General features: G+C 35.1%; 1 long non-coding RNA gene across 1 annotated transcript; it reads right to left on the bottom strand.

Annotated features, from left to right (window-relative positions):
• Positions 1 to 4,966: 4,966 nt before the first annotated feature.
• On the bottom strand, positions 4,967 to 6,840 carry LOC139188916 (uncharacterized). The gene is made up of 3 exons (XR_011572333.1): positions 6,197 to 6,840; positions 5,738 to 6,019; positions 4,967 to 5,652 (listed from the first exon to the last, which is right to left on the bottom strand). It is a non-coding gene; the product is annotated as an uncharacterized lncRNA (long non-coding RNA).
• Between the last annotated feature and the right edge of the window lie 5,422 nt (positions 6,841 to 12,262).

The following is a 12,262-nucleotide window of genomic DNA, read 5'->3' as shown; positions in this document are numbered from 1 at the left end:
TATGCAAGTCACTTTTGGTCTCTTGATGATCCAAAGTTCCATTAACTCTCAGATCTGGTTCACTTAGCACTTTTACTATCGTAAAAGTAAATAAAACTGATGTTTTAATCAGATCTGGACCTTCACCCTTTAAAGCATACAAGATAAATAAAAGTCCTTGCTCTCAAGGCATAGAAAAGAACTTAATGTAGACTTAACTCATCCACGACAATCCTTTGATAATGAGAAGTCAGAATAACTTAGGGGGCAAGTAATCGGCTTAAATACATTCATTCTACATCTGCCATACAAAGATAGCAGTCACACACCTTAACACTTAGTTAGTTTTGATTGCAAGCCTCACGGCCTACACCTAAGGCCCTACAAAGGCACATTTCAGAACTAACTTTGTCCTTTTCTTGCAGCTCGATAAGCGAATGAGAGCCCGACAGCCAACCAAAGTGCCAACTTCTCGGGGAGCTGTGTGCTCGAGCCAAGGACCTTCCCATTGAAATTCTTGCCTGAACAGTACTGATATCTGTTTGATTTGGATTAATTCTTGACTTCCAGGTTTGCTTTGGATTGTTGTTTCGATTCTCCCAATCGTCCATGCAGTTGGAGCACTCTGCTTTCGAAATTAATGGTGGTTCCATTCACCGACTTTTTCTTTCTTTCTTTCTTTCACTAGATCAAACAGTTTAACGTTCACAGATAGTGGATAGGTATGTCTTTGTTTCTTGCAGTTGCAAATTTATGAAGAATGACGAGGACATGCATATGGTTCTTGCTAATCGTCTTTATATGATGTAAGTTAACATGTAGACTTTATGTTATGTTAACTTATATGATGCAAGTTAACATAACATTGTGTAAAAAATAATTTTGGTGCCTGCTAATCGTCTTTGTAAAATTTAGTTTAGTAGTTAGATCTATTTGTCTCATTTCTCCTTTGTACAGAATATCTTATCAAAGTTTTTTGAAGCTGCATCATCTCTTATCACATAATACAATGGAGAAGCTACAAGTGATGCATTTTACATTGGATATGAGGCGTCAACAAATTAATGTTGGATAGAGACATGGAGGAACGGGTAATATGGTTTGAACTTTCTATTGTTTAGATTTTGGTAACAAAAGCAAATTTAAACTGTCACACCCCGGTCCCGACATACGTCCAAGATCAACGCGTGACGTCACCAATATCCGTATATCTAACATACCCCATCCCTGGGATATGTACAAAGCACCACTCAAGGTTCAAATTGCTTAATCATTTTCGTATACTTTATGGTTGCCTCGAACATCCTCGTTAGACTGCCTACGTACCCTAAGCAGGGATCAAGCCATTTGTAGTTTACCATTCACTACACTTTAACAATTATCACATAAATCACTATGTCCTAACAACATAATACCACACAATAGGCATGTAACATCACGAGGAACATTCGACGAAGCAGAACATAAATCTCTAGCTATATTGGTCAACGAGTCTAATCATAATGACAACAATCACAACCAACATCATTTCACAATCACATCAATAATAACACATATCATACACCGAAATGCAAGGCCAGAGCAACACAATTCAACTGAAGCCTACATCTCTGAAGCTAAAATCAAATCCAAGGAACCAGCAAGTCAAATGATGTGATTTCATACCACTCAACGAAATTCATCAACATCGAGTTCTGGACCACTCGATGGAACCAAGACACTAAAGGGATTATAGACCACTCAACGAAATCCAAACCAGGATACGATTCTGGACCACTCAATGGAATCATAGAGTAGAAGGGATTCCGGACCTCTCAATGGAATCCTAGTGGATACAATTTTGGATCATTCAACAGAATCACGGAGTACAATGCATATCAAACCACTCAATGGAATTCAAGCTGGATACGAGTCTAAATCACTCAACGGAATCACGGATCACGAGGGACTTCGGACCACTCAACGGAATCTAGACGAAGTAGGGAACCAAACCACTCAACAGAACCCTAGTAGAAACCCAATTCTAGATCACTTAACAGAACCGAGCAGAAGTCCAAGGAATATAGCAATGCTCGAAGAACAAGATATGAAACAAGTACTCAAAATACAAAATCTGAATGAAACAAGAAATGGAACAAAGCACAAGATACACAATTAGAACGGCTCAACGAAACGAGAAATGACATAATGATACGATATGTGAAACAAGTCTCGAAGCAACAAACCCAATGACATAGGTTCATGGTCCACTACTAGCCCTCTCATTTCATCACATTTGGCCAAACATACAAATCAACAACACTCCATAACAAGTTCAATACACAAGTCAAATCACATAAAATAAACAAGCATAACACAATGTGATGCCATCATTACGTAAATCGAGGTACACATCAATCGAGGAAGACAAGTCATCATGCTGAGCCTAATAAGCTCCATGGAATCTCAGCACCACTCTAAGCTTAGCAGCATGCTAGAAGAACTCGGGCTAGTTAACTAAAAAGTCAACCGCCGATCAAGATTAAGGGTAGGGTCCACAGCCCTAATAACCTAATTCGAAAGATCCGCCTATCAGATTTATAATCCGTAACTTCCCAAGAGTCTCCTTATGCTTCTAGAAAAACATACTAAAACTTCATTTACAATCCAACGGTTGGATCTCCACCAATCGCAAATTCAAGTGGCGGTCAACGTTTGATTTTACAAACTTTGAAATCCAATTTGGGAAGATCCGTATTTCAGATTCCTAATCCGTCAATTCCTAATGTCATCAAATATTACATACTATTTCGTATTACACTTTGGTGCCGATCAAACGGTCGGATCATCAATTCATATAATAACCAAATGGCGGCCGAATAGGCGATCAACTACGAAACTATACTAAAACATTGGAATTTCACTAAACGGATGTCAAATACATAATTGGGGCATCAAATTTTTCCTAGGATGGTCCCGTGGGTCTCAGCCCATGCGGCGGCCGGCCGTTCCGACTCGCCGGAAAATTCAACTATTTCTAAAAATTACCAAATTTCACAAAAATGTAAAGCAAATCAAGGGGAGCAATTTTCATACCTAGGTCGAAGTCCAATTCAGCCAGGAAACCCTCTAAAAGTCCCTTGATCTGCCGAAAACTCTAAAAAGGGTGGCCTTCGATCTGTCACCTCCGGTGCTCCGCCACCCCTACAATTGTTTGGGCTTTGTTCCAAGCCTCAAAGGGAGTCTAATGGTGGTGGTAATTAGAAGAGGACGTTTCAAAAACGGTGGATTGCCACCAGTGTCCGTCACACCCGTCGATGCGGTTCTTCTAGAAACTAAGGTCAAACCCAGTCGAGTTTGGATGAAATTGGAAGCAGGGATGGCGCTGAGGTATTTGATGGTGGTGGTTTGCCGATTTTCACTGGAGAAATCAACGAAAATCTTGTCAGAAACCGTAAAACCCATTGGGTTGCAGTCGGGTCGCAAGGAGAAACGGGTAGGGATGGATAATCCGATGCTTCTCACTCTCTCCCATCCCTTCCCTTCCTTCTCTTCCCATTGGGCAACCTTCTTCCTCTCTCCTCCCTATTCGCCGAGCCCTCTCCCCTCTTTCTCCTTTTCCTTTTTCTTTTCCTCCGTCTATCTCTCTCTTTTCTCTCCTCAACACAACATCCCAGCTACACATGTGGCACTTCCTCCCTACGCCAAAATTGTTGGAGCCTTCTAGAAATGAAGGTCAAATTTACTAAAATGCCCCTAACTTTAAACGTTAATAACTCTTTCGTTATAACTCCAAATTACGTTCTGTTTGTGCTCACACGTTCGTATCGACACGTACTATCCACATATGTAAAGAAATCTGGAAAATTATGAAAGGATCAAATACGTCCTTGAAAATTCCATTTAGTTCATTAAGGGCGTTTATGTCCTTTTACTTAAATAAATTTATGTGCCGCAAATATAAATGCATCGAATTAATAATATGAAAATACATAATTTTAAATAGTGAAATCTGGGGACGAGATTTCACATGTTTAGCTCCACATGGCAACAAAATGCAAAGTAAGGGGGTTTTACATTTGATTGAGCTTCTGAATTCACTCTAATTAGATATGAATATTTTTTTTCTTCCTTTTTGTCAATGTATGTACATTTTAATTACTACATACTATACTCATTCAAATACACTGCATACTATACTCATTCATACACTGATTTGTAGCTATGGAAACAAGTATTAATGTTGTGGCGGCATTAAATTGATAAAATAGTTCAGGTGGAATGGAAAAGTGTAAATACATTTCAAGAAAAATACTAGACATTATACTCTGAAGCCACACACTATCAACTCCATTTTTATCTTGCTGCTTATTGTGCGGGTGCAGTTGGTTTCCTCCCTCCATTTTGGTATTGACTTCATTTTTCTCTGCAAATATATGTAGTTGATTTTGGGTGAGAATGACTCTCCTTTATTTAACATTGTGTAATTGTAGTAAGAAATTACTCTTTCTTTTTCTGCTTTCATTAGATTTCATCATCAATATCATTCAACTTTCCTGGATCAATTTGATAACATTACAGTTATGCTCTTAAATTCTTTTATTTATTTATTTTTGGATACTTTGCATTATCTGTTGTTTATAAACTGAAAGTTTCAATGTGTGAAGGTTTGGGCGTATGTCAAATAGGGCATCATGGCTTGGACTTATGCTTCAAGAAGACTCATGACTCATCTGTAATCGAAAAATCATAGTTCATGTTTTAATTGATTTCCTTTTCCACGATTTCAAATGAACTTGATCTCACATATATTGAGTTTTGTATTTTCTAACTGTAATGCATAAAGCTGTGGTAGAAGATCGTATAATGGAAATTGTGAATTAGGTAGGTAAATGGGTTTGGAAAATAAGAAAGAGCAAATAAAACCTATAGCCACTTATAGAAGAAATGGGAGTTGGACCCCAAACATCAGTGTATAAAAGCTAAGCTAGTAGAGACAATACTAGTATTGGAAGTAAATGGCAGTTTATGATTCTTGCCAAGTGCACAATCAAGACAGGAAAATGAACTAGATTGCCTATCATTGCATACAATCTTATTTGTATTGAAAACTTTTCTGAGAATGGCTAAAGAATGGTGACCAAGCCTTTTGTGCTAGATCTGCAAAGATGCTTTGGTGGTAACAAAAGCTGAGGGACAGTTGAATGCTGAGGGTGAGCCATAGAAAGGATAAAATCCATGACTAACAAGCCCCCGAAAAAGCATCATTCCCGAAGAACGATCCATGATTTTGGATCCATCACAATCAAGTGTTAATTTGCAATGATTTTCCTTTAAAAATTGATAGGCAGAAAGGAGATTAAACTTCATTTTAGGAACATGAAGTACATGATTCAATCGAAATGTGGCAGTAGGAGTATGAATGACAGAGTCACCAATATGATGGATGGGCACACCTTGTCTATCACCAATGTAGACCTTGTCTTGACCATGGTAAGGAATTGGAGACTGAATAACTGAGATATCATTTGTTATGTGTGAAGTAGCACCGAGTCCATGAGCCATGTAGGAGGAGAAGACTTAGGGGCTCTATGCACACACAGCATGCAGTTTTGCAGGAGGAATCTTTCCAGCAAAAGCATGATTCATTCTTTCAAAGCAGTCAATGGCTTCATGTTCTTAGGAGTGACAAATCTACATGGAACTTGCCCTTCAGAGTTATTACGATTGTAATTTCCAGAATTATGATTGTAATTTCTTGAGTTTCCTCTGTAATTACCAGAATTGTTGTAGTTGCCTCGATAGTTATTGCCACGAGGGTTGTTGCCACTGTAGTTACTACCACTATAATTGCCTTTCCCGTGATTATTGCCATGACAATTTCCAAAATTGAAATTTCCTGATTGTGCTGCATAAGCTTGTGGCGTAGAAAGCAATGGAGACTAAGAATTCTGGCATTGAGTGGCAAAAGCTTGAAATGGCTCAGTAGCAGAGGAAATTGGAGCCTTTTTCTTTCGATTCATGAACATTTCCTTGTTTAATAACAGGCCATGAAGTTCATCTGGTGTTGTTCATAAAATACGAAGCATTATAGAATCAATAACGGACTCATAATCATTAGAGAGACCATTGAGAGTTACAGCAATGAGATCACTATCAGATACAGGCGTGCCAACATCCATTAAAGCATCATAAATGTTTTTGATGTGCTGAATATACTTAGATATAGGAAGATCACTTTTCTGTGTAGAATGAAGACGTGATCGAAGTTGATGTATGTGAGCAGCCGAAATTCCACCAAATCTTTGCAGAGTTCTCGAGCAGAGGTCACACCAATAGTGAATGGAATCAAATCTTCGGAAAGTGTATAATTAAAGCAGATAAGGTGTCTTGATCCTTTTCATACTAGAGATCGAATTCTGGATTAGGAACTCCAATGTTGCAGTTGCGGCCAGAAGCATCATGAAGAAATTGTAGTGGACAAGTCTCGGTGCCATCAACTATTCTGGCCAGCTTGTAGCGATGAAAAATTGGGGCAAATAATGCCTTCCAAACAATATAATTGTCTCTCTTAAGCTTCGTAGGAACCATACAGCTGATATTTTGAACTACAATCGAAGAAATCGAAGGAGAAGAAGAAATTAGAGTGAAATTTGGGTTCATCTAAGAAGAATTGGGGACGATGATTTCTGGATTCAGAGGTGAAGAGCTAGAAGAAGTCATTGAATCAAGATTGAAGATCGCGTCGTCGCAAGAAAAAAATTCACAATTTTACAGAGATCGCAAGAAGATCAAGAAATTCAGAAATCGCAGGAAGCGTATGATCGAAGCTGCAAAGCAAAGAGGGATGATACATATAGAAAGTGTTTGTTTTCATTGAATGAAATGAAATGTTACATTGGGGTATTTATACATTTCTTAATAAATGATTAGTTGTCTAATCAAATGTAACTAATTAATATTAAACCACAATTAGTTACAACTCTGTTAATAACAAACTAGCTACACTCTGAGCTAGGCCTGACATTTTGGACCCAACCTGTTAACCCGATCCAATCCAACCCGTTAATATTTGTATTTGGGTGGATGCTTAACGGGTCGGGTCGCTAACGGGTGAACCCGTTAGCACCCGTTAGTTAAGGATATTTTAGTAATTTTAGTAAAGTCTTCATAACAAAAAAAATAAACTTTATGCAAAAAAATTAATAATAATAATAATTGTTAACGAGTGTTAACGAGTGAAACGGGTGACCCGTTAGCTTAACGGGTCGGGTTCGGATGACCCGTTAACTTAACTGGTCTAGTTGAACCCGACCCAAACCCAATAAACCCGACTCGTTTACAGGTCTACTCTGAGCTGTTATAAAGCTGACTGTGCAGCTAACTTGGATTGGCAGTGATGACTGTGCTGCTGATCTGTGTCTTTAGATGGCACGTAGACGGGAGTAAGGGAGAGAAGTGGTAAGGTTTGGATTTCATTTCACTCGTACAATTTCATCCCTCAGGATATAACTTGTTTCTCTCGTACAATTTCATTTCACTTAAGATGATACAAATGATCTCCCTCTCACTTAAGACAATATTAAAATCAATTGAGATATAGCTAAGATGATGCGAAAATAGTGTCAATGATATGAAAATCATTCTCACATAAGAATGACATTCTAACTTAAGATTCTTTGCTACGATTTCATATCATTCTCTTTAACAAACACCACCTAAAATGCTACATATTTTTCGTTTTAAATACTATACTTTTTTGACATTTAGGTTTTCGTATTCGTTGAGAAGTCACAAAGGAAATCAAGAACAAAAACATGAATAAAAACGAAAATCTAAAATTAAATTGTTTACCTAATCCAAAATGTTTGTTACCTGAATTAAAGTAGTGGATTGAACTCAATTAGCACAATCGGAAGGCAAAACTCAACCATAATATATATGTCAAAAAAAAGAAAAAGAAAATAATAACCATAATATATATGTCAAAAAAAAGAAAAAGAAAATCCCAAATTTACAAGGAAATGATAAACTAGAGAAAAATGGAGCATGGTCAAATAAAAATTGGTTTATGAACTTGTCATAATATACAGCAATGGTGTTAGAACTTTCGTCCTTGCCTGCCCCTTAACACCCTATACGTAGCACAGAAGTTTAAACGATTATCCAAAGAACCATTGTACCTGAGGAGGCAGAGAGGGTGTAGATTTTGAAGTAAGATTCGTTTTCCTTCTATTTCCATCTATTTCCCTCTCCTCTTCTCACATTTTGCTTTGTCTTATTGTCTCTATATAAAAAAAAATCAATTTAAAATATGCTCGTGATTTAACCGTAACTTTTCAAGTATTAGAGAAGTGAAGGGTAGAGAGGTTAGGAATAGAGAGAATTCTCCTGCGGATTTTACTTGTGGAAATGGGTTTCGAAAGCCTGGAAAAAGCAGGGATAGAATTTCTGCAACCGAAACGCTTTGGGCTGAATTTGTTGTTGGGAAATCCTAAGCCCTTCTGTTCCTATGAAGTGAACCTTATGACCCAAAGAAAGATTCAAAAGTTTTTTTTTTTTTCTTTCATTTATTGAAGTTTTTATTTTCTTTACTTAGAGAAGTCATGAACCAAAAGAAAAAAAAAATTTGTCTTAGGGCTTGTTTGGATGTACTTTTAAAATGGCTGAAAGCGCTTTTAGAGAAAATATTTTTGGATTCCAAAAGCACTTTAAGTGTTTTTTCCAGGATTTATTTGCATTTTTACTAAGGATTGGTTCCAAAAACATTTTCATCAGAAACGTTTTTAGTTATTTTAAAAACATATCCAAACGAGCTCTTAGTATTAGCGTGCCCTAATTCTTTTTCTTCGCACCTTTGATCATACATCAGTGCATTGAATAACTGTATTTACATGGCTATATTTTGATAATCTCAATTTAATCGTTTAAATATAGGTATGTTTCATAGACGCATACAGTTTAGTACATTGAACAACTAAGTTTATAGAGTCTCAATTTAACCCTTAAACATCGGTGCTTCTCATGCCTGAGTCCGGATCCTCTTTGTCAGGATTCCGGGGATCCATGAATCGTGTTCATTCATCGTACATCGTGTGGTCAAAAATCATTTTAAATATTTTTATTTAAAAATAAGGGGAAATTAGGTTCACATCCTTCTTTTTGTTACTCTATTAATTAAAATCCTATTCATTTTGAATTTTTGATCAAGGTCCTTGAGTATTAATAACATCATTAATTCTTTGAATAATTAAATATTTTTATTTTTAAATATATTCCTTTAGTGTTAAAAATGTTACAATTAGTATATTTATATTTATGGCTAAATTGTTTTTTTATCATATATATTTTTATTTATTTTGTACCTATTTTTAATTTGCAAATATTTTTTAATTTGTACCAATTTTCTTTTCATTTTTAATTTGTACCCATATATTAGTTTCTTTTTGTGCCCATATTTTTTAAAGTTTCATTTGTGTTTGTACCCCTGTGTATACCGTTACGTGACATTGTATAATCAATGATAGAAAAATTACATATGGTATATTTATGTTTTATGCCTAAATTTTGTATCATACATCTATATTTTTAGTTTGTACCCACTTTTAAATTGCAACATTTTTTTTAATTTGTACTATTTTTTTTTAGTTTTATTTTGTACCCATGTATTAATTTCTTTTAGTGCCTATATTTTTAAAAATTCATTTGTACTCATAATTTTTAATCTTTTATCTGTACCTTAATTTATTTATAATGTATCCATTCTTCTTTATTAATGTACCACTTTGTTATATGTGAAATGTACCCATTTTTTTAACACTATGGATACATTCTTTTGCCATATATTATTTCTTATTTTTACATAGTTTTTATCAATTTATTGAATCAAAATGTTTGAATTTTTTTATTGTAACCGTTTCTAATAGTATTATAATGAGGGATTTTAAATGTATAGGATTTTAAATCTCATAAAATATCAAATAATTAACGTCAAAACTATAAAAATATAAATATTAATAATAATATAATGAGATGTACAAAGTCAAGTGACCTTGATCAAACTTTGAATACTATTAATATTTTAATCAAAGAATGTTAAGGATTAGGGACTGCATCCAAAGTATCCTTAAAACTAAACATAAACAGTACTTGATAAAAACTAACTGTACGATATATGATGAATTGATATGATTCACGGATTTGGATGATCCATATCAAAAGGATCCGGAGAGGATCCTGTCGGCTCATGCCCTAGTATATATACTAGAAACCGTACAAGTGAATCCTTTATTCAGTAGTCAAACATACGAAAGAATAAATCTGCCAAATGACTGTCGGTGCTCTTTGCTTCACGATTCAGCTAGGAGAGTGACAAGAGACAATTAGATGGGTCCCATACAGAGGTGAAAAAGCCAGGGACCAGGATGCAAATGCATGGGCATGCACTTGAGTAACAATGATGGGACCTCCCATGTGCACCTAATTGAATAAGGATCTTTTTTGAATTTTCTTTCTGAGAATTCTAAAGATTTTCAAATCTTGTCCGTTCATGGTACATTGTGCGATCAGTTTTCGTTAAGTATTTTTTATATTTAATTTTAAATTAAAATATTTAAAATAATTTCTGACAGCATGATGTATAATGAACAAACACAATTTGATGATCTCTAGGATCCACACAAAGACGAACCGAATAAGATCCTCATTACACCTAATTAACCTCAATCCAGTCTGTTTCTTCTTCTTCTTGCCTTTAAAAGACTTAATACATGTAAATATTTTATCGAGTGATGTTTTATGTTAATGATATAAATATATGTATAACATTTGTCACACAACATTATATTCTAAATGCAAAATGTTATATTAACGGTGTACTAGTAACATATCATTGATTTCCTTTTTTTTTTTTTTTTTTGTTTTTGGTAATTCATTGATTTCCTTTGCTAGATGTTAATTGTCGCCCCACACCTTTTTTTCATGATCTTTTATTTACAATGTAGGCCTTGTCATTGACCTCTTCAGTGACTTGGTTTCAAAGAAAAAGAAAGAAAAGTTGGAGATGATAGGTGGTGCGATTTGTGGAGAACTGGGCGGTGGTACATAATACATAGGATACTAGTTATGCTGTAGCAACAATGATTAATTAGCCTTAATTAGTTAATACATTCGACCGTTTGATAACTAATCGATGTCCCCAGGGAGCGCGGAGTAGCTAATAGAATGAGTATGTTTACACGCCTTGAAGTGGGAGAATCTCCCTTTTTTATTATTTTTTTTTATCCATAGGGTCAAAGCGGAGTTCAAACGGATTAGTAATCGTATTTTAGCTTTCACTGAAGATGTTCTTAGTAGGTAAATTTAGCCCTGGACCTTACGATCTGTTGCATCCATTAATGACCTTAACTGAACATGTTATGTTACTGCTCCATGTTTAAGATGAGATCCACCAGGTTTTCATTGCCAAAATTATTACTGGACCTCCATAACTTAAAGGAGCTAGGTAAATTTCTACAAAATTCAAATACTATCCTGCATTCCGGAGGATACTTGCCTCCACCCTTTGAATGGATGCATGTTTTTGTTCACTATTAATTCGTTTTCATTGTACAAATGTCACAAGCGTATTCGTAAATTTTCTTAATCATTACCTAAATATTATCTGTAATAAAAAAATTCAATCAAGTTGGAAATTCTTAAGTCGTCAATATGCATAAAATTGAGCAGTATTACCAAAACTATTAATTTGCTCGATAATTATGAATAATTAAACAATATTTAATAAGAAAATACGTTAATCATAACCGAGTAAACAATGAGGTGAATATACCCATGGGGTAAACACAAGTGTAGTCCATTCCAATAACTACTATGCATGTGCGAATAATTAGTAATAAACTTTCATTGATGGGGATCTCACTAATGTATTAAGAAGAGAGGGTTGGTTAGTCAAATCTTTATTAAAAATGGCACACATAATTCGGTGGTTGTGGATGAGAAATAAAAGCAAGAAAGTTTCCAACCATGTTCTTTTTTCTTTACTACTTGATTAACCTAAATTTACTTTTTAATTCGTCATTTGTTAATGCTAGTTGCCACTTAGGGGTGGATTCAGCTAAAATTTTGAGGGTTTTTAAATTTAATAGATTGTAAATTTATGAATTTTGATGAAGTTTAATTCATTTGTAAAGATTACATGTAAAATTTAGATTCAATTCTCTCGAAATCTTTAGGAGAGAAGTGAGATTTGGAAATGCTTAAAATATACTATGAAATCTCCCCAATTCTCTCAAATTCCTCAACT

Source organism: Malus domestica, chromosome 10 (assembly GCF_042453785.1).
Source record: "Malus domestica chromosome 10, GDT2T_hap1".
Taxonomy (NCBI): Eukaryota; Viridiplantae; Streptophyta; class Magnoliopsida; order Rosales; family Rosaceae; genus Malus; species Malus domestica.
This window is presented reverse-complemented; position numbering and strand designations above follow the sequence as displayed.